General features: G+C 36.1%; 1 long non-coding RNA gene across 1 annotated transcript in view; it reads right to left on the bottom strand.

Annotated features, from left to right (window-relative positions):
* Nucleotides 1–19609, bottom strand: part of LOC148129224 (uncharacterized) — a 102657-nt gene extending 83048 nt beyond the window's left edge. Inside the window, exon 1 of the long non-coding RNA XR_015746137.1 lies at nucleotides 19556–19609. This is a non-coding gene — a long non-coding RNA (uncharacterized LOC148129224). The remainder of the gene's footprint in view (nucleotides 1–19555) is intronic.
* Nucleotides 19610–20981: the final 1372 nt, after the last annotated feature.

Below are 20981 nucleotides of genomic sequence, written 5' to 3'. Positions count from 1 at the left end.
CGGACGGGTTTGGAGGCTAAGGCTGCCCTGCAGGGCGGCTGAAGATAGGGGATCCGGAGAGGGGTTTGGGGTGTTGCAGACCCCCTCCCCGGCTGGCAAAACCCCCTTTTCTCAAGAACGGTGCAGCGGCGGTCTGTAATGGCCGCTACAAAGAAGCTGGCAGCTGGGTAAGAACGTGCAGGAGGAAGAGGAGAAAGTTTTTGAAGTGAAAGTTTCTCTTGGCTGACCCAGGACTTTAAGATACATTTAACATCCTGAAAACTATGGCTTTTTGAAAGATATTTTCCAGAAGAGAATTATAAGCGGAAATTTTGAGGTGCTGAAAAGGAAAGTTTACTCCCCTTCCCTATGGAATCAACAAATGGATATTGAGAAACCTGTCTTTTTATAGAAGGTAAAAACTTGTTTTTTGTGATAAGTGGGAAGGTATATATATATCTTGTTGGAGGAGATGCCTTAAGGATTTGAAGACTGAAATTTATTGCAATAAGGCTTTAAAATAGAGATTGGGTTTTTCTTTTTTTCTTAATTGATATTACCCCAGGAAGAGAAAGTGAGAACTTTGTTTTGGCTTGGACTGATTGATGACTTTGGGACTTTGGGACTGTTCTAACTTTTGAAACATCTTGGTTGTTTTAAGAAGAAAGAGGAAAAAAAAGAAAAGAAAAGATTTATAATGGCTTTATCTGTTGATGAACTGAGAAAAGAATATGGAAAAATAAAAAAAGAAGGCAAGGACGCTGTGAAAGAAGCTTTTCTCTTTTTAGAAATGGCGCTTGCTATCTATCAACAAACACAACAACAGATGAAGGAGGAGGAGGAGGAGGAGGAAGAAGAAGAAGAAGAAGAAGAAGAAGGAAGAAGAAGAAGAAGAAGAAGAAGAAGAAGAAGAAGAAGAAGAAGAAGAAGAAGCCATCTTTAATGAATCTCAAAATTTAATTAAGAAAGAAAGGAGAAAGAGAGGAAGGAAAATGAAGGATTTAAGACTTAAAAAAACACCCAAGAAAGAGAGAAATAAGATGCAAAATCAATATAATGTTAGAAAACAAAAGAAAAAGGAATACAACAGAGAGGGAAGCCAACATGGCAGAGGCTAGGAGAGGGGGGGCAGTAAGAAGGCCTGGTGGGAGAAGAAAGGAAGGGAAAAGGTGGAAAAAAGCCACAAAGCTTTGAAACAAGATGGGAAAAGAGGAATTTTTTTAGGGACAAAGGGTAATGTATAATTTCTTCAAAAAGATTCTGCAAGGTACATAAGATGGTACTGTAGCATTTGTATTAGAAATAGAAAATTAGAATGTTATAAGAATTAATAAGAGAATAAAATATTGAAATGTTTAGTAATGATTGATTTTAAAACCTAATAAAATATTAAAGGGAATGTTTAGAATATTGAGTTTAATTAAAGAGTCTAATTGACTATGGTGTTGATGCTATTATAAACTTATTATTGTAGCATTTGTTTTTGGAAAAGATAATTGGAATGTTATAAGATTCAATATTTAGATTTATTATTTAACTATGTATTTAATCATTTTGGATTTATTATTTTTCTTTTTAAAAGTTAGTAGATAGAATGTACCAAGCAGAATCAGATTGGGTATTAGGTGTTATTTTAAATGTTAATTTAGGGGGATGATAGAAAGGCATCATACTCTGATTAGAGATTTCAGGAGAAATTCTTTTTTCTTTTTACTATAGGGAATGAGACAAATGGATAATAAAGAATGGACAAAAGATACAAATATAATGACTTAAATTAAAATGAATTAAATAAGATAGAATTAAGAAGAGTGAAATGTGTGGAGAAGCTAATATAGAAGATATAGAATGGTAAATAAAATAGCTAATGGCATGTAAGATGAGCATGAACATAATTGAAGTCCATATAGAGAGAGGTATCTGGGGCCAAGTTACTTTCCTAAAAGATCTCTTATATTTTTGTGTTTTGTGTGTTTATGTATGTGGGAGAATTAATAAAACCTTGCAGGAATGTAGGATGAGAATAATGGTAACCAAGTCAGAGAGAAATAGATGATAATTATAAATTGGATAAATATAGAGAAAAATAATAATAATAATGAAATTGAGTAAGAGTAAAGAGAAATAAGGAGAAATTTGATAAGAGATATTTGTATGTTCATATGGAAATGGTCTAAAATAGAATTATGTTGTATAAAATAATGTTTTATTTGACTTGTAAAATTTATAATGGAAAGAGGTATATGTATTTAATGGTTAATGATGGTTTGTTTGTCTTTAAAATTAATAAAATTTGTTTAAAAAAAAAAAGAACAAGCACTACAAACTAATCAGTGGTGGGATTCAAATTTTTTTACTGCCAATTCTGTGGGCATGGCTTGGTGGGTGTGGCTTAGTGGTCATGTGACTGGGTGGGCATGGCTGGGTAGTCATGTGACTGGGGGGGCGTGACTAACTCTACATCACTCTTGTCAAGGGGTGCCTTACCTTGCCCGGCTTGCCTGGCCTCCTGAGCTCTTCTGGTCTTTGTCTATTAATCTGTCTACTGCTACAGTGTCTGGTAGATTATCTAATGCCTGCCTGTCCTTCTGAATCTGGAACTCTCAGAGATTCTTAGCTCTATTATTCTTCACAGTCTTCTGTGGAAACTCCTTGATGACTGGCTAGAGAATTCTAGGAGTTAAAATCCTTACATCTTTCAGCTGAGCGACACTGATCTAGCCCTTGGGTTCCATCTAGTGTGGTAAATCCCTGCTACTGTAGATCTGGTGCTTAGTGCTTGTTCTTGTGCTGTTATGATCAGTGACCAGTGCTGCCTTTTATGCATACACACTTCAGGAATAATTATAAAAATGATGATTTCTCATTCATTTCCTTACTAATAGTAGAAATAAAATAATCAGCCAAAAATGTAACCTAAAGTTGGATCCCAAAATCAGATGTACACTAAATGTAGACTGATTTTTAGCTACATATCTTCCCAGCAAACAGCAAATTTTGAAGCTCCAGGTAAAGAAGATTCATTTTAGGAGGAGTAATCACAGTTTGCATGTTGGAGTTTCCAAAAGGAATGTTGGGAAATTCTTTATTTTAAAGAACATTTGGAGGAGGTGTGCAAAATAGTTCTTCTCTGCCTGAGGCTATAGAGATCTGGCACCAATCAAAATATTGTTTGTGAAGCAGCTGGTCAACACTGAGGGTAAGCCACTAATATATGAAAATAAGAGCAGACTCCACTCCCTTCTAGTACTGATGATGTTACCTAGTTTAGTAATGAAACATCTGCATCTATTGTTCATATTGCTTTAATCACTATTTGTTAAGGAAACTACAACTGATTTATTTAATTGCACCAGACTTTAAATAAATCAGGAATGGAAAATCCTAAGCTATAGTGTAGACTCATGCTTCTCAACTTTGGCAATTTTAAGGTGCATGGACTTCAATTCCCAGAATTCTCAAGGTAGCATGTAGTTCACCCATCTTAAACTTGCCAAGACTGAAAAATGCTGATCTTCAGAGAGGGATTTTTCCATTCCTCTTTTACTGGTTCTTACTTACTTATAAGCAATCATAATCCAAAATCCTAACTTCCATCCCATTCCCTCACTAACCTGATTTCCAGCTCCATACTCCTCCATGCAGGGCAACCAAAGAAGACTATGTGACTATCAGTTTAAAAAAGGATCAATCAGACCTTCCAAAAAAGAAGTTGGAGCTTCTTTTTTGGAAGAGCTTCTTTTTTTGAAGAACTTCATTTTTTGAAATGGTGTGGAAATGAGACTTTGCATTATAATGCAAAATCCTCACTTCTATCCTATCCAAAGGCAAAAGATAATGCCATATCCTCATTTCTACCCCATTTCAAAATAATGATAATGCAAAATCCATTCCAGAACAAACACCAATCCCTCACTAACTTGCTTTCCAGCACTCTTCTCCTCCATGCAGGGCAACAAAAAAAGACCGTGTGACTACCAGTTCAATCAGACTTCTTACGTCTCCAGGGAATAAAGTTCAAAATTCTGACTGAACTGACTGATTAGTCTCTCAGCTGCTGGGGCTGCTGGTCCATTTGCAAGGACAAAGTCAAAACCGTTTCACTTTTAATATGTAAATGCAGCAAAATTGCACAAACTAATTACAAAGCTAGACACGACTAAGTTGCTAAATTAATCAACTTTTCGTTCTGTAAAAAATACGACTTACCTGTATTTGAAAAATCATGGGAACATAAAGTGAAACAAGTTATTAAAAATGAGAAGGTGAAGATCTTGTGGGACTTTCGAATATAGACAGATCACCATTTGGAACACAACATGCCAGATATTACAGTTGTCGAAAACTGAAAAGTACAATTTATTGATATTTCAGTACTAGGAGATGCCAGAGTCCAAGAAGAAGAACTAAGAAAAAACCATGAAATATCACAACCTGGCCATCGAAACTATGCAATTATGAATGAAACATGTAACAGTGATACCCATTGTCATTGGGGCACTTGGCACCATGTTCAAGAATTTTACAAAATACATCAAGAAATTCCAGCTTTCTGCAATATTACCAGCGGAATTGCAAAAAACTGCTACTCAGAACATCGTACATCTTTAAAAGGTACTTAGTTGATACCTGGGATGCTGTCAGCAACCCGTATCAACCATTAGCACCAGTCAATGGTATTTGTGATGCATTTTTGAATGTTTAATTGACTGAATTTCATGGTTAATGAATAAAGTATATTTATTTATTTAATTTATATTGCTATTCGCCCATGGTGACTCGAAACAGCTTACACAGTGTAAAACCATATTTAAAATAAAAATAAAAAACAATATAATCTAATAAAAAGAATCAAATAAATTAATAAAGTACAATAGAACATAATCTGGAAAAAAATAAAATAGATAAAAAATCATAATCATAATTGGAATTAAGCTAAAATGTAGGGGAGGCTGGATTTTTTATATTGACGAGTGTGGCATTTTTTTTACTTCTTAAATATATTGTCTTGTTATAAAAAGCAAATATTCAGTTGTATTACAGCAGCCACATTGGCATCAATCCAGTAGTAATTATAAAATGTTAACCCTAGGATGATTTACATAATTTAAAATTTTAAAGATAAGGGGAAAATAATGTCAATATGAACTATGGTTTCTGCAATTTTAACGAATAACGGGTTGTTTAAATTGTACATTAAACGTGGCTTGGTTGACAATTGCGAAATGGATGAACTTATTTTAAAATGGAATAAATGTTTTTTATCTTAAGTTCAATCCTTAACACCGAGATCTTCACTGAATTCTTATTTATTGTTGTTTACAAATGGCAGAGAGAAAATAAAGAAAAAGGAAGAAAAAGAAAAAGAAATTTATTTGTAAAAGTAAATTACTATTTGGTTTGTAATGTCCCCTTTATTTATTTATCAAATTTTTATAACACACCTCCTCATGTAGTGATTCTGAGCAGTGTTCATAAAACAAGAGACTATATAGGAAGTCCTTGACTATGACCACAATCGTGCCCAAAATCTATGTTGTGAAGCAAGATAGTTCTAAGTGAGATTTGCCTAATTTTACAACCTTTCTTGCCACAACTGTTAAATGAATTGCTGCAGTTGTTAAGTAAAGAACTTCAGTTTTTAAGTGAATTTGGTTTTCCCATTGACTTTGCTTGTCAGAAGGTCCCAAAGATGATCACATGGCCCCAGGACACAGCATCATAAATATGAACCAGCTGCCAAGCATCCAAATTTCAATTGCATGATTCTGCAATAGTCATAATGTGAAAAACAGCCATAAGTTACTTTCTTCAGTGCCTTTGTAACTTTGAATAGTTACCAGTTCAAAAGTTACCAATAATTGTAAGTAAGTACTAGCTATATACAGTACAAATAGTTTTCAATGTACAACCACAATTTAGCCCAACATGGAAATATGGAAATGCATGGTTGGATGATTCTAGGAATTGAGTCATTTGCTTGGGTAATCCCAAGCAGCCATGGTGAGCATAATTGTCACATAGGGAACATTTGGTGGAATTTTCATTATCCTTTAGAGTTTCTTTACATATAAGGCATGTGCCGGAGTCTTGTGGTTCATTGGTGGGGATTTCTTTCTCTTTGGGTTGTTATTTGGCATTGGATTTTTTTCCTGGCATGGAAGGTTTGTTGAGATGGTACGTTCATAAAATTGTTCAATCAAACAAGATATTTGGGTAATCAATATAGCCAATATTACACTAATTAATAAAATACAATAATCACGCTAGTCAAGTAATTTCACTAAGCAACAATCAGCCTAATCAATTAATTACACTAAGCTATAATCACAATCAGCCTAATCAATTAATTATACTAATCACTAATCACACTGGTCAATTAAATTCATGAAATCACTAATTTTACTAATCAATTAAATTATATAAATCACTGATCATTTACACTGATCAGTAATCACACTATTTGCACTAAACATTCTAACCACACTAATCAATCAAACAATAAGTCAATTAATCAATTGATAAATTGATTATTTTATAGAAATTGATTTAGAGACATAATTATCTAATCATTGGTCATGAGGTAGAAAACTTATATTTTGAGGTAATGAAGTAATCAGTGTTTAAGTATTGAAGTAATGAAATAGTATTTATTTATTTATTTAGTTCCAGTGCAAAATCATCCCAGTACAAACCATAGTAGTAATCTCTACTAATTACTCAGTGGTTCATATTATTAAAATGAGGATCAGACACAGTAAAATACAATAAAATTAGAGAAGATAAAACAGTAAAATAAAAAATATGGTAAAAAATAATGCAAGATATATAATGAAATGAATCCTAGAGGTAGGAAACAGTAGGCACTTAAGTGAATTAATTACTTTTAAATATAAACTCAATTTGTGGTGTATAAGATATCTTATCAACTTAATTGTTCAAGTGACTAGAACAAAATAGAATTATTATTTTTTGTTTCTTTTAAAACTAGTATGTCGTTTTTGTGAAGCAATATCTCTATGTATTGAGCCCTTGATGAGCTGCCATATAATGGACAAGTGATTAGGACATCTGCAGTAGTCAGGTATCTTTAACTACACATAATGACACTCTAGAAATGCTCATAGCTTAATGGAAAGAATCCATTTGTTGCAACAGAGTGAAACTATTTTTAAAATGGCTTGAACATGGTTTTTGGTGAAATCTCCTTAAACTTAAATTTATATTTGCGTCCCTGAAAGAAATTAAACAGGGAGCAGAAAGTCATTCTTTTAGCATAGACTTTCTGCCTAACCAGCTAACTAGTTATGGTAATCCAAGTAAAGGAATATGATTGCACATTAAGCAGAAAAAATCACCCTTTCACTGTTGATAGCATTTATGTGCTGTAGGGCAGCGTGTAAATTTAACAAATAAAATAAATAAAAAATAATTAAAAGGGGGAAGGGGATATTATTTTTATAAAAATTATATAACCTCTATGAATAAAAGAGGAAAACAATATGACACAGAAAACTGCTTTGTAATTAGATTGCAGGTTTCTAAGAGGGAATTTATTTATAAGTGGCATCATGCACAGTTCAACTGAATAATTGCATAGAAACATATTCCCAACATTGTTGACTTATGGACAAAAAAAGGGTTAGGGCTAACATTAAGTTAATAAGCATTTTTGTGGCAACAGTTGAGTGAGGGAATTATCAGCAAATCTTTAATGCAAATCATTAAGGAGAAGGTGTGGTTCTAGTCCTTCCACAACCACAGCTGAATGATTTTGGGCATCTCACTCTAGAAACGAGGAAATAACAAATTACTTCTGAAAAACTTTGCAAGAAAACGTCTCCAGGCAGACTCTCAGAATTGACCACAATTCAATGGAAACAAGACAAAAAGGAACAGTTAAACAAGTGTATCTTCAATCCAGCAAGTTTTATGAGGTGTGGATTTCAACTCCCAACTTGAGCACGCTGGTTGGGGAAATAACAGAATAAATTGGGAGGTATTCTAGTCCAACCCCCTTTATTTGGGAAACCCTACACCAGTTCAGACACATGGTTGTCCATTCTCTTCTTTAAAATATCTCGTGTTGGAGGATCCAGAATTTCTGGAGCAAGCCATTCCACTCATTAATTGTTCTAACTGTCAGGAAATTTCTCCTTAATTCTAAATTGGTTCTCTCCTTAATTAGTTTCCATCCATTGCTTCTTATCCTGCCTTCAGGTACTTTGGAGAATAGGTTGAATGCCTCTTCTTTGTAGAAGGCCCTAAGATATTGGAAGGCTGCTTGCAACTGTTCTTCATATATTTTAGCCTCCAATCCCTAATCATCTTTGTTGCACTTCTCTGCACTCTCTCTATACTCTCCACATCTTTTTATATTGTGGCAACCAAAATTGGATGCAATATTCCGAGTATACTCTTTTTAAAATTTAAAACAAAAGAAAATGGGGAAATGGGACACTTAGTTTTGATGAGGATGTGAAAAGTTAGGGTATATATACCTGATAAAACAAACACTTCCAACCTGTAAGCTCTTCATGTGAAAGAATTCCAATTCCTCTTTCCATCTGTAATGGGATATGTCCTTTTGGCTACAGTAAGGTAAAAATAGAAGGGACATTATCCTGCTGCTGTGACTGTAGACAATGTCCAGAAGGGAAGATAATTTACCAAATGGGTAAGGAAAGGAATATATTGAATATATGGATGATTTAATAATAAAAATGGGGTTGAATTTTTAATCAGTATTATGGTGACTGAAAATCTTGAGCTATCTAATCCTTAATAAATAACTGTAAAATGGATGGAATTGTTTTGTGGTGTAATAAATGTTTCTTTCTTGAGCTACATACTAAAAAGTGAAATCTCCTTTAAATTGCTACTTATTGTTTTTTATAAATGGCAGAAGAAAAATAAAGAAAAAAGAACAAGAAAGAACAAAAAATAAAAATAGCAGTGGTTTGTAAAAGTAGATTAGTATTTGATTTTAACTTCCATTTGTTGATTTATTCCATACTAAATTACAAAGATAGAAACTAAATGGCAAAATAGGATAACAGACAGTGCACTTCAATTAAATATCATATTGTGTCATGTCAAGACAGACCATTTTCTGTCATATAACGTGATGTAGTAGGATCCCCTCTAAGATATGATCCCCAGGACATTTGACTTTCTGGTCATTTAAGGGCCTTCCAGAAGGATGACTTGATTGGGGCCAGCCACATCTTGAGAGCAAGAATGATCTCCAAGATAAGGCCAGGGCAGAAAGTGCTTTCCTGCTAGGTCCCACCTAACAAAATGCACAGGCTTATGGGATAAGGGATCAGTAAATGCTTCTAAAGCTTAAGTAATTTTTACAGTACCACTTTATAAGGTAGAACCTGTATTTAACAAAGGAGAAAACACTATGACCTCAACAGACATGTTTCTTTTTCTTTCTAATTGTATTTTGCTTTCTTCTTCATGGATATAACCTCCCACTGCACCATTTTCTACTTTGTGTATTAATTTCAAAGGTTCATAGCAGTGTTTCAGAGATTACTGAGATGTGGTAAACATGTTTCCTTCTGATATTCTTCAAAGACATTACTTTTGGAAAAAATAATAGTACTGATTACTAATTAGTATAGTTAGCAAAGAAAGGGGACACATGGGTGGATGCATGTTGACCATTGTTATAAGCTAATTCTGCCACCAGCAGCACTTCCACCCAATTGTCTTTTTGAGTATTGCTGAAACAGCAAAGGTAATGCTCCAAAATAGCATTCACTCTCTTCTGTCCCACCATCAGTTTCGGGGTGATGAGCAGATGACAGACACGCCTGAACCTGCAGTTTCATGAGTAGGGTCTGCCAGAAGCGTGCTGTAAGTTGTGCCCCCCGATCTGAAACCATGGTAACATGGGTCTGGTAACCCATGCAACTGGAAAACATAGGAGATAAACAATTCAGCCGTTATCTTGGCTGATAGAAGACCCACAGTGGCCATTTTAGTCAACATATCCAGCACCACCAAAATGGTTGTGGCACTATTCGATGGTGGTAACTCAATGATGAAATCCAATGAAACTGCCCCCCATGGTCATTCCGACGTGGGCAACGGCTGCAGGAGACCAGGGGGTGAACGAGGAGCATACTTGGCTTGGCAACAGATCCCACAGGATGCCACATATCCTGACACATCATGTTTAAATCTAGGCCACCAAAATGTCCTAGAGATGAGGTGCAGTGTTTTGAACACCACAGGATAATGCCACTAAGAGGACCTTCAGGCACGTAAATGCGATCACGGAAACACAATAGGTTCCCAATATATGCTCAAGGAATCTCTTGTCTCCCATTCTCATCCAATTCTCGATGTCAAGCTGCCACAAATGGGTCCTGCTGCTGCGCCTCCTGAATCCTCACGCGGAGATCCACAGGTTCCCTGGTGGCCGCAAACTGCTCCAATGGAATCACCATCCAGGGAAAGATTTTAATCTCCCTTCAGGTATACTCGGGCTTCCAAGATAGGGTGTCAGCACAGTGATTCCCTCCACTTGGAACATAGGTCACCCGGAAATCAAATCGAGCAAAGAATAAGGACCATTTCACCTGACATTGGTTCAGTGTCTGAGCTGTATGTAGGTGTTCCAAATTGCGATGATCCATCCGAACCTCGATTTGGTAACGAGCCCCTCGAGGTGCTGCCACCATGTCTCAAAAGCGACCTTAACTGCCAGTAGCTCCTTGTCCCAAATTGTATAGTTCCGCTCTGGAGCCGACAACTTCTGGGAATAATAAGCGCATGGGAACAAGGTGCCTGCGGGAGCATAGGCCTGGAGGAGCACCACACCAACAGCAACATTGGAAGCATCTGTTTCCACCACAAATGGCTGGCCTGGATCAGGGTGTTTGATGATAGGCTCGGAAGCAAAGGCGACCTTCAATGCCTCGAAAGCTGCCTGCTCCTCAGCACCCCAATGGAACATCTCCCCCTTCTTGAGCAGATTAGAAAGGGGATCAGTTAAGGCAGCAAAGCGGGGAATAAATGTGCGGTAGTAGTAAGCAAACCCCAACAGTCGTTGCACATCCTTAACCCTCGGTGGAGGTTCCCACACCTGCAATGATTGTATTTTTTCTGGGTCCATTTCCACCCCGGCAGATGAAATACAATGTCCCTAAGAAGTCAATCATGGTTTGTACAAACTGACACTTCTCACGTTTAGCAAACAGGTAGTTATCATGCTGCCCATGTTGCCAATATTCCTGCAGGGAGTCTGAGTAAATTAAAATGTCATCTAAATAAATGACCATGAATTGATCCAACAAATCACAGAAAACATTGTGCATGAAATGCATGACCACAGCTGGGGCATTGGTTAATCCAAAAGGCATCACGGTATACGCAAAATGCCCGTACCTCATCCGGAAAACCATTTTCCATTTGTCCCCTGCACGAATGTGAACCAGATCGTAGGCCCCACGCAAGTCCAACTTCGAAAAGATGTTAGCTTGATGAAGCCGCTCAACCAGTTCAGGGATGAGGTGAAGCGGATACCGATTTGTCACTGTTATTGCAATCAACTTGCAGTAATCACAACACAAACGTAGCTCCCCTGATTTCTTTTTTACAAAATGCACCGGTGAAGCCAATGGGGAGGTAGAAGACCAGATACCCCTTTCCAGAGGTTCTTCTCAATAAAATCCCACAACACGGCCAACTCCGGTTCCGACAGGGAATATATCCGACCCATTGGCAATTTTGCATCAGGCAGCAAGTCGATTGGACAGTCATATGCCTGATGCAGAGGCAACTGATCCGCCTCCTTCTCCCTAATCACATCAGCAAAACTCCTCAGGTAGATCCAGGTCCACAGGCGTAGCCACAATCCCTGCACAGGAACGCAAGCAATAGTTGGCGCACTTCCTACAAGGAACTGCACAGCTCCAGATGACCAGACAATCTGTGGATCATGGGCCTGTAACCACTCCAAACCCAGCACCACTGGAAAATGAGGCACTGCAGTAACGTAAAACACGGTTTCCTCCACATGTTGCCCAATATACATGCAAAGGGGTTTTGTTGCAGCAACCACAGGTCCCGAACGAAGGGACCGACAATCAATCATCTCTACCATTACTGGCGGGGACACCTATTGCTGAGGAATGAACCACTGCTCTACAAAATGAGCATCCATGAAATTGGCTGTGGCCCCTGAGTTGACCAAGGCATGGATCTCCACTGCTCCCACACCAGGCACGAGCATACTTGCTTTCAGCACAAGATGCTTCACCAATAACAATTGTGGTGGAGATGTCAAAGGTGGCGAGAATGGCAAGGTTGGTGAAGATGGCAGGCCTAAGGACTTTACACCCTGACCTACAGAACCCCATAGGCCGAGCGATGCTTGTTTCCCTCAATCGCAGGCGTTGCCGCTGTGGATGTCTTAACAGGACACTTGGCCACAAAATGGCACTCGATTGCCACAATAGAGGCATAAACCATCACAACAATGTCTCTCCTTTTCTACTTGAGTCAGGCGAGGGCGGCCAGCCCACAACTGCATGGGTTCTTTCAAAGGCACTTCCACCAAGGGCGCTGTCTTGCTGGAAAGAGATACGGTCTCTGTCCATCATTGCACCCGTCGCTGTTGAAGTCTAGCTTCGGTACGAAGACACAGATGCATGAGCTCCTGAAGGGTGCGAGGGCATTCAATGCGCGCCAACTCATCCAGGAGCTCCAATGACAAACCCTCCTGGAACTGGTCTAGTAGTGCTGCCTCATTCCATTGTACACCCTGAGCCACCACCCAAAAACTAGCAATATAATTCATGAGTGAGCCACGTCCCTCCTTCAACTCTCTCAAACGTCTCTTTGCTGTTTGGCTTCGAATAGGGTCCTCAAACATGGCCTGAAACTGATGGCAAAACTTGGCGTAATTGTCCAACACCTGGTTGGGCTGGGTCAGCAGAGGCATCACCCAACATGCTGCACAGCCTGACAACAAACTAATCAAAAACCCCACCTTATCCCAGGCAGTGGGAAAGTCCTCAGGCTGAAGGCTCAGGTAAACCTGGCACTGCCCAAAAAATGCTGGAAATTGGGCTAGCGAACCATCAAATTTATCTGGCACTGCCACTGGGCATTTTCAGTGTAGCCAGGCAGCTTGCATAAACATAGCTCCCAGTGCAAGCCACAAGGAGGAACATGGTAATCTCCTCCTGAGTAGAACTCACTTTTCCCTGATCCTCTCCTCCCTGCATGACCTAGGATGGATAGGGGATGGGCCTGGATACTCCTCTGACTGTTCAGCTGGCCTCTGCCCTTCTCCAACCTCCTCCACCATCTCTGGAGCCACACTCCCACTCCCTGTTGGCTGTTCCTCCTCTTCCTCAGAGTCAGTCTCCACCAGGGGCATGACAGTTATGAATACATGGATACAATAGGACAGGGATGGTAGGCATGTTGGTGCACTTATGCACGCCCCCTACAGACCTCTTAGGAAAGGGGTGAGGTCAATAGTAGACAGTCTAAGGTTAAAGTTTTTGGGGTTTGGGGAAGAAACCACAGTCAGGTAGAGTATTCCAGACATTGACTACTCTGTTGCTGAAGTCGTATTTCCTGCAATCAAGTTTGGTGCGTTTTATCTTGAGTTTGTATCTGTTGTGTGCTCTTGTATTGTTATGGTTGAAGCTGGTAGGACATTACAATATATAATTTTATGTACTATACTTTGATCAGACTGAAGGCAATGTAGTTCTAGGTTGACTAGGTCTAGAATTTCAAGTCTGGTGGCATAAGGTATTCTGCAACGAGTAGAGGAGTGGAGAACTCTTCTTGTGAAATATTTCTGGACTTTCTCAACTGTGCTAATATCAGATACGTAATGTGGGTTCCGGACTGATGAGCTGTATTCGAGTATTGGTCTAGCAAATGTTTTGTATGCTCTAGTTAGTAGTGTGATATTACCAGAGTAAAAGCTACATAAGATTAGGTTAACAACTCTTAATGCCTTTTTGGCTATCATTAGAGATGATAGAGATGAGTACTCCAAAATCCTTGACAGAGTTTGGATCATCAACAAGGTCTTGACTATTCAGCCTGTATTTTATTTTCTGATATTTTTTTTTTTTGCCAATATGTAAGACAGAGCATTTATTTGTTGAGATTTGAAGTTGCCATTTGATTCACCATTCTGACATAGTCAAGGTCTTTTTGAAGGGTAGCAGTATTGTCTGTGGTGTTGAATTGCTTTACATCATCAGCAAAGAGAACACAGTTACTCTTAATATGATCACAGAGGTCATTTATGTAAAGTATGAAGAGAGTTGGTCCTAGAACACTGCCTTGGGGGACACCACTGTTGACAGGTACAGAATTTGATAGGACACTCCCAATTTTGACTATTTGTTGTCTGTTTGACAGGAATGCTTGTAACCAGTTATGCAGGTGTCCAGAGATACCATAGGATTTTAGTTTGAGGAGTAGTTTGTCATGTACCAATGAATCAAAGGCTTTACAGAAGTCCATTTAGATTACATCTATTGCTTTGATCAGAGTTGTGTAGTCTATGTGTTTTTGCAGTGTAAGAGTTGCAGATTACAGGATAGTTGCAGGATAGTTTTTTTATTTAAACCAAATTGTTTATTAGAGAGTAGGTTGTTTGTCTCTAAGTGAAGGATAATGTATTGGTTAGTAATTGATTCCATGACTTTACAGGTGACGCAGCATAAAGAGATTGGTCTGTAATTTTCAACTAGGCTGGGGTCTCCCTTTTTGAAGATGAGGATGACTGTGGCTTGTGACCATAGATTTGGCAAGGAGCTGGTCCTGAAAGATTTGTCGAAGATTATGCTTAGAGGTTCAGCTATGGCAGAGGATAGCTTTTTTAAGAAGTAGGCACATATTCCATCCGGTCCAATAGATAGAGATGGTTTTAGATTGCATAGTGCTTTTTCAACATTGTCTACTGTAAAATCAATATGTATAAGATCATTTTTTAAAAAAAGTTTTTCTTTTTTTACAACAAACATACAAAAAAAATACATAAAACCCTCTTTCAATTATATACATACAGTGTGTCAGTTGGTTACAATCTTTTGTGCTATCCTTTTTTTACCATTACTCACAAGTTATACAAATTCTCACCTTATCAATCTAGCTTGTGCTTATGTAATATCAATTATTAAACTTTCATTTGACTAAAATATTTTTCCATCATTTTATACGAGATATTCTAATTTTAATTATGATTTAATCATACATTTATCCAATTGTTATATATTGTATATTGTATTCTATATCAATCTATTAACTTTTATTGTAAGGCTTACTAATCTATTTCTTTATCATGTCTTTTTATCTAACCATTGATAAAATAAATCCCATATCATATAAAACTGTTTATCCTCTTGTTCTCTAATTTCAAATGTCAATTTACTCATTTTGGCACAGTCCATGATTTTATTAATAATTTCCTCCTGCATAGGTATTTTTTCATTTTTCCAATTCTTAGAAAATACAATTCTAGCCGCTGTTAAAACATTTACAATTGGAGGGCAGAGATGACGTCGTGACGATACGGCATGCAATCTCGGAGGTCTGAGATTGCAGCCGATATCTTTGCCTCTGGACGGTCCCAACAGACCGAAACCATCCCGAAGAGATGGTGAAAGTGAAGAATGCATCCTGCCGATCCCAGGGACACCACAAAGTCCCTGGTTGATCCACGAGAAGCTCTTCTTGCCAGCGGCAGAGAGGCAGCCATTAAAGCTGCTGAAGTTGGGACAGCTCCGATTGATAGAGACTGCAAAGAGAAAGTTTGTCGGTTTGGTGAGAACTTTTTTTTATTATTATTTTAAGATTTAAAGGGACACCCTAAGGAAAAGAAAAAATCTGTAAAAGTTTTGACAGAATGGAATAAGCGGCGGTTTTTAAACGGAAACGTCAAAATAAAGCTTGGTTTTTTATTTTTTATTTTTTTCTTATTACTGGACTAAAAGCTACCAAGAGAAGATCATATCAGATTTACAAAAAAAGCCATTAAAACACAAATATTGCAAGTGGCAAGAGAGAAAATGCTGAAATATAAGGGCAAGGAGATTGTGGTTTTAAAACAAATACCCAGAAAAGTGAGAGAAATAAGAAGAGAATACCAATTTTTAACTAAAATGCTACTGAAAAAAGACGTGAACTACAGATGGCTAATTCCGGAAGGATTAATGTTTACATGGCAAGAACAGAGACATAGAATTGATTCAATTGAGAAAGCAGAATTATTTTATGCAGAATTCTTTGGAAAGAGAGATGAAGAGGCAGAAAAAGAGGTCTCATTAATTGAATTTCAAGAGGACCAAATGGAGACTGGAAAAGAAGAAGGCGCAGTAGGTAGACAGGTGGAAATTAAAGAACGTGAACCAAGATCCACGAAAGCTACCAAACCTAACTACAAAGTATAACCATGGAAGAGAAAAAACTGATTACAATGAATATAAATGGACTTAATTCGGCTGTTAAAAGAAGGAAAATTTTTCATAAATTAGAGAAATTAAAATTTGATATAATTTGTCTACAAGAAGTACACATTAAAAAATAATATGAACAATTGTTGGTCCAGCCAAAATTAGGGAAAATATTTACTTCTTTGACTCAATGTAAGAAAAGAGGAGTGGTTTTATATATTAAAGAGACTATTTCAGCAAAATTGATTCATACTGATGAAGATGGAAGAGTATTAATGATGGAAATAATGGATAATAATTTGAAAACACTCCTGATTGCAATTTATGCTCCGAATGATAAACAAGAAGAATTCTATAAAAAATTACATATGAAAATAATTGAACTGGACTATGTTAATATAGTTATGATGGGAGATTTCAATGGAATTGTAGACAATAAATTGGACTATACACAACAATAACAAAACAAAATAGAAAGACTCTTCCTAAATCCTTCTTTAAAATGACAGATGAAATAAACTTAAAAGATATATGGAGAGAAAGAAATGCTAAAACCAAACAATATACTTTCTACTCAAATAGACATTTATCATGGTCCAGAATAGATATGATCTGGATTTCAACAGAACTAATATCTAATATTCAAGAAGCAAACATTGAAACAAGTACTTGGGCAGACCACAATCCAGTGACAATTAAATAGAAAGGACAAAAAAGAAGATCGAGATGGACGTTAAATAATACTATTTTAAAGGAAAAAGACTTCACACAGTGGATGGAGAAAGAATTGGCTTTTTTCTTTAGAGAAAATAAAAAAGAAGTTACTTCAACTCAGAATGTTTGGGACACAATGAAGGCATATGCCAGAGGCTTGATAATAGACTATACAAGGAAAAGGAACATCAGGAAAAGGCAAGCCACTAAAGTTCTAGAAGATAAGCATAAAAGACTTGAAAAAGAACTACGGAAAACGCCACAGAAAAAAGACATTAAACTAAAATTGGACATAATTAAACACAAAATGGGTCAAATAGAGAAAGAAGAATTAGCACAGAAAATTAGAAGTGCTAAACAGAACTACTTTGAAGATGCAAACAAACCAGGTAGATGGTTAGCATATAAATAGAGAAAGGAGAAAGAATCAAGGAAAATATTGCAGTTAATAGATGATCAAGGTCAAGTTTGCTACGGCAACAAAGAGAAAAAGGAAATTATTCGAGACTTCTATGGACAACTATATAAGCAAGAGAATATTGATGAATAAAGAGTCAAACAGTACTTACAGAATGCTAATCTACCTAAGATACCTAAAGAGACTGAAAAAATGTTAGAAAGCAATATAACAATGATGGAATTAACTGAAGCACTTAAGAAGCAAAATAATGGAAAGGCACCAGGTCCAGATGGACTTCCGGCAGAATTTTTTAAAACATTAAAATAATCGATGAGCCTTCCACTGCTAGAAGTCATGAATGAAGTTATGTTAAAGAAGAAGATACCTAAAACATGGTCAGAAGCCTATATTACACTTATTCCAAAAGAAGAGGCTGATCCACAGCAAATAAAGAACTATAGACCTATTTCTTTATTAAATGCAGACTATAAAAATTTTTCTTCAATTTTGGTAGAAAGACTTAAAAAATACTTAAAGAACTTTATTCATCCTGACCAAAATGGATTTCTGCCAAAGAGACAAATTAAAGATAATATGAGAGTAATTTTGGATACTTTGGAATATTATGAGGCACACCCTGAAAAACAAATGGCATTGATATTATTAGATGCGCAAAAGGCATTTGATAATGTGAATTGGAGATTTATGTTATTATTATTGGAACAGATGGGTTTTGCCAGAAAATTCATTCAAGCAATAGAAGCCATATACCATAAGCAAACGGCAAAGGTGATAGAGGGAGAATTGACAGATCCCATCAATATAAGAAAAGGTACAAGACAAGGATGCCCACTATCACCTTTGCTATTTGTACTAACTTTGGAAGTGTTGAATATAAATATTAGAGACAATAAGAGTATAAAAGGAATGAAAATTTAAAAAGAAGAATTTAAATTGCACGCCTTTGCGGACGATTTGGCTTTCATATTAGAAGACCCTTTAGAAACAGCAACAAAATTATTGGTAAAGATAGAGGCATATGGTAAGGTGGCTGGTTTGAAAATAAATAAAGATAAGACAAAGATCTTGACAAAGAATATGCTACTTAGACAAAAAGAAGAACTGGCAGACCTATTGAAAATTCAAGTCATGAACAAGGTCAAGTATTTGGGGATACATTTGACAGCAAGATGTAGTACATTAAAAGAGAACAATTACATTAAACTTAAACAACAGATAGCGTTAGATTTGATGAAATGGGAAAATCTACAATTGTCATTAATAGGGAAATTCTCAACAATAAAGATGAATATCCTACCCAGAATTTTATACCTGTTTCAAACAATACCAATTAGGCTTGGAAAGGACTATTTTGAAGATTTAAATAAAATTGTCTTGAAATATATATGGCAAGGTAAGAAAGCGAGAATAAAGTTAAAACATTTGCAAGACGCTAGAATTAGAGATGGATTTGGTTTGCCTAATTGGGAGTTGTACTATCAAGCTACAAACTTGATGTGGGCTAAGGAATGGATAACATTAAGAAATACTAGATTGTTGACATTAGAAGGACATGATTTGCTGTTGGGGTGGCATGCTTTTCTATGGTATAAGGGAACTAAAACACAGGGCTATTTTAGAAGACATCATATACGGGAGTCTCTGTGGTTAAATTGGGAGAAGATTAAAAGACAATGTTATTTGAAAATTCCAGTCTGGTTATCAACTATTGAAGCATTTTCCTATCCTATAATATATAAGAAGGAACAAACAGTTAGATATGGGGAAATATTGGATGAAAAGGGTGAACTTAAATCGATGCAAAACTTAGAGGAACAAGGTATAAAGATGAATTGGTTTTCATATGTGCAAATACATTCAAGGTATGATGAAGATCTCAAAACAGAAGGATTTTATGACAAATTGACTGACTTAGATAAGATTTTGACAGGCACTGATGAAAAGGTGATTTAAAAATTGTATGGTTATTTATTGGAAATTAAACTAGACGAAGAACAAGTAGGGGAAGAATTTTGGATATGGGATTGATTTAGAGAAATGGCAAAAAATGTGGTCTCAAAATTATAAAATGACAATGTCAACAGCATATAAAGAAAATTTGTATAAGATGTTTTACAGGTGGCATTTCCCCCCGACAAGAATCACAAGAATGTTCAAGAATAAATCCAAAAAATGTTGGAAATGTCATCAGATACCTGGCTCATATTACCATATGTGATGGACTTGTGAGGACTCTAGAAAATACTGGACTAAAATACGCATGTGGTTGGAAAAAATGACAAAGAAACATATAGACTTTAAAACAGGGATATTTTTATTGGGAATTTTACCTGATGCATACAGTAAAGATTTAAAATATTTGATTGTAAATGTATTTATAGCAGCTAGGATTGTATTTGCTAAAAATTGGAAAAATGAGAAAATACCCTTACAGGAGGAAATTATTAAGAAAATATTGGAATGTGCTGAAATGAGTAGATTGACATTTGAAATTAGAGAACAAGAAGATAAACAATTTTATAAAATTTGGGACCTTTTCTATCAATGGTTAGATAATAAAATACAATAATAGACTACTTATAATTTTAGAAAATAATGAATATATAAAGATGTATTTCTTTTTTTGTTATTATACTTATAAAATGTTTTTAGGATAGATTTGGGGACGATTATATGAATTGTTATAAAATAAACTAAGTAAATTATAGTTATGTCGCAAAGTATGAATGAACAAAATTATAGTCAAATGACTGATTAACAGTGGTACTAGGGTATTCAATTTTTGATTGATAATATGAGTTATTATGCAATGTAACTGTAATTGAGACTATGAAATGGATGCACAAAAAAATTGTAAACCAACGGACACACTGCTTGTACATTTATGGAAGAAAGTTGGGTGTTTTTATTTTTTATTTGTTTTTGTTTGTCTTTAAAAACCAATAAAACTTGTTTTTTAAAAAAAATAAATTACAATCAAATATTTCAATTATTTACAATATATTTCCAGTATAATTCGCAATAAAAATATCTCAGGTTTAAAGTCTATGTGTTGTTTTGTCACTTTTTCCAACCATGGGTGGATATAGTACAATATTTTTTTGCATCCGAACATATATGGTAATATGAACCAGGTATCTGATGACATTTCCAACATTTATCCGATTTATTCTTGAACATCGTTGCAATTCTTGTCAGGGGTAAGTGCCACCTGTAAAACATCTTATACAAATTTTCTTTATATGCAGTTGACATTGTCATTTTGTAATTTTGAGACCACAATTTCTGCCATTTATCTAAGTCAATCCCATATCCCAATTTTTCCCCCCATGGAATCATTGTTACTTTTACTTGTTCTTCCTCTAATTTAAACTCTAGCAAATGTCCATAGAGTTTTTTCATTACTTTTTCATCAATACCTG

This window comes from Notechis scutatus, chromosome Z, assembly GCF_049901735.1.
Source record: "Notechis scutatus isolate UNSWTSFEM ecotype Mainland chromosome Z, rNotScu1.2, whole genome shotgun sequence".
NCBI lineage: Eukaryota > Metazoa > Chordata > Lepidosauria > Squamata > Elapidae > Notechis > Notechis scutatus.
Note: the sequence above shows the minus strand (reverse complement) of the source record. Positions and strands in the feature narration are given on the sequence as shown.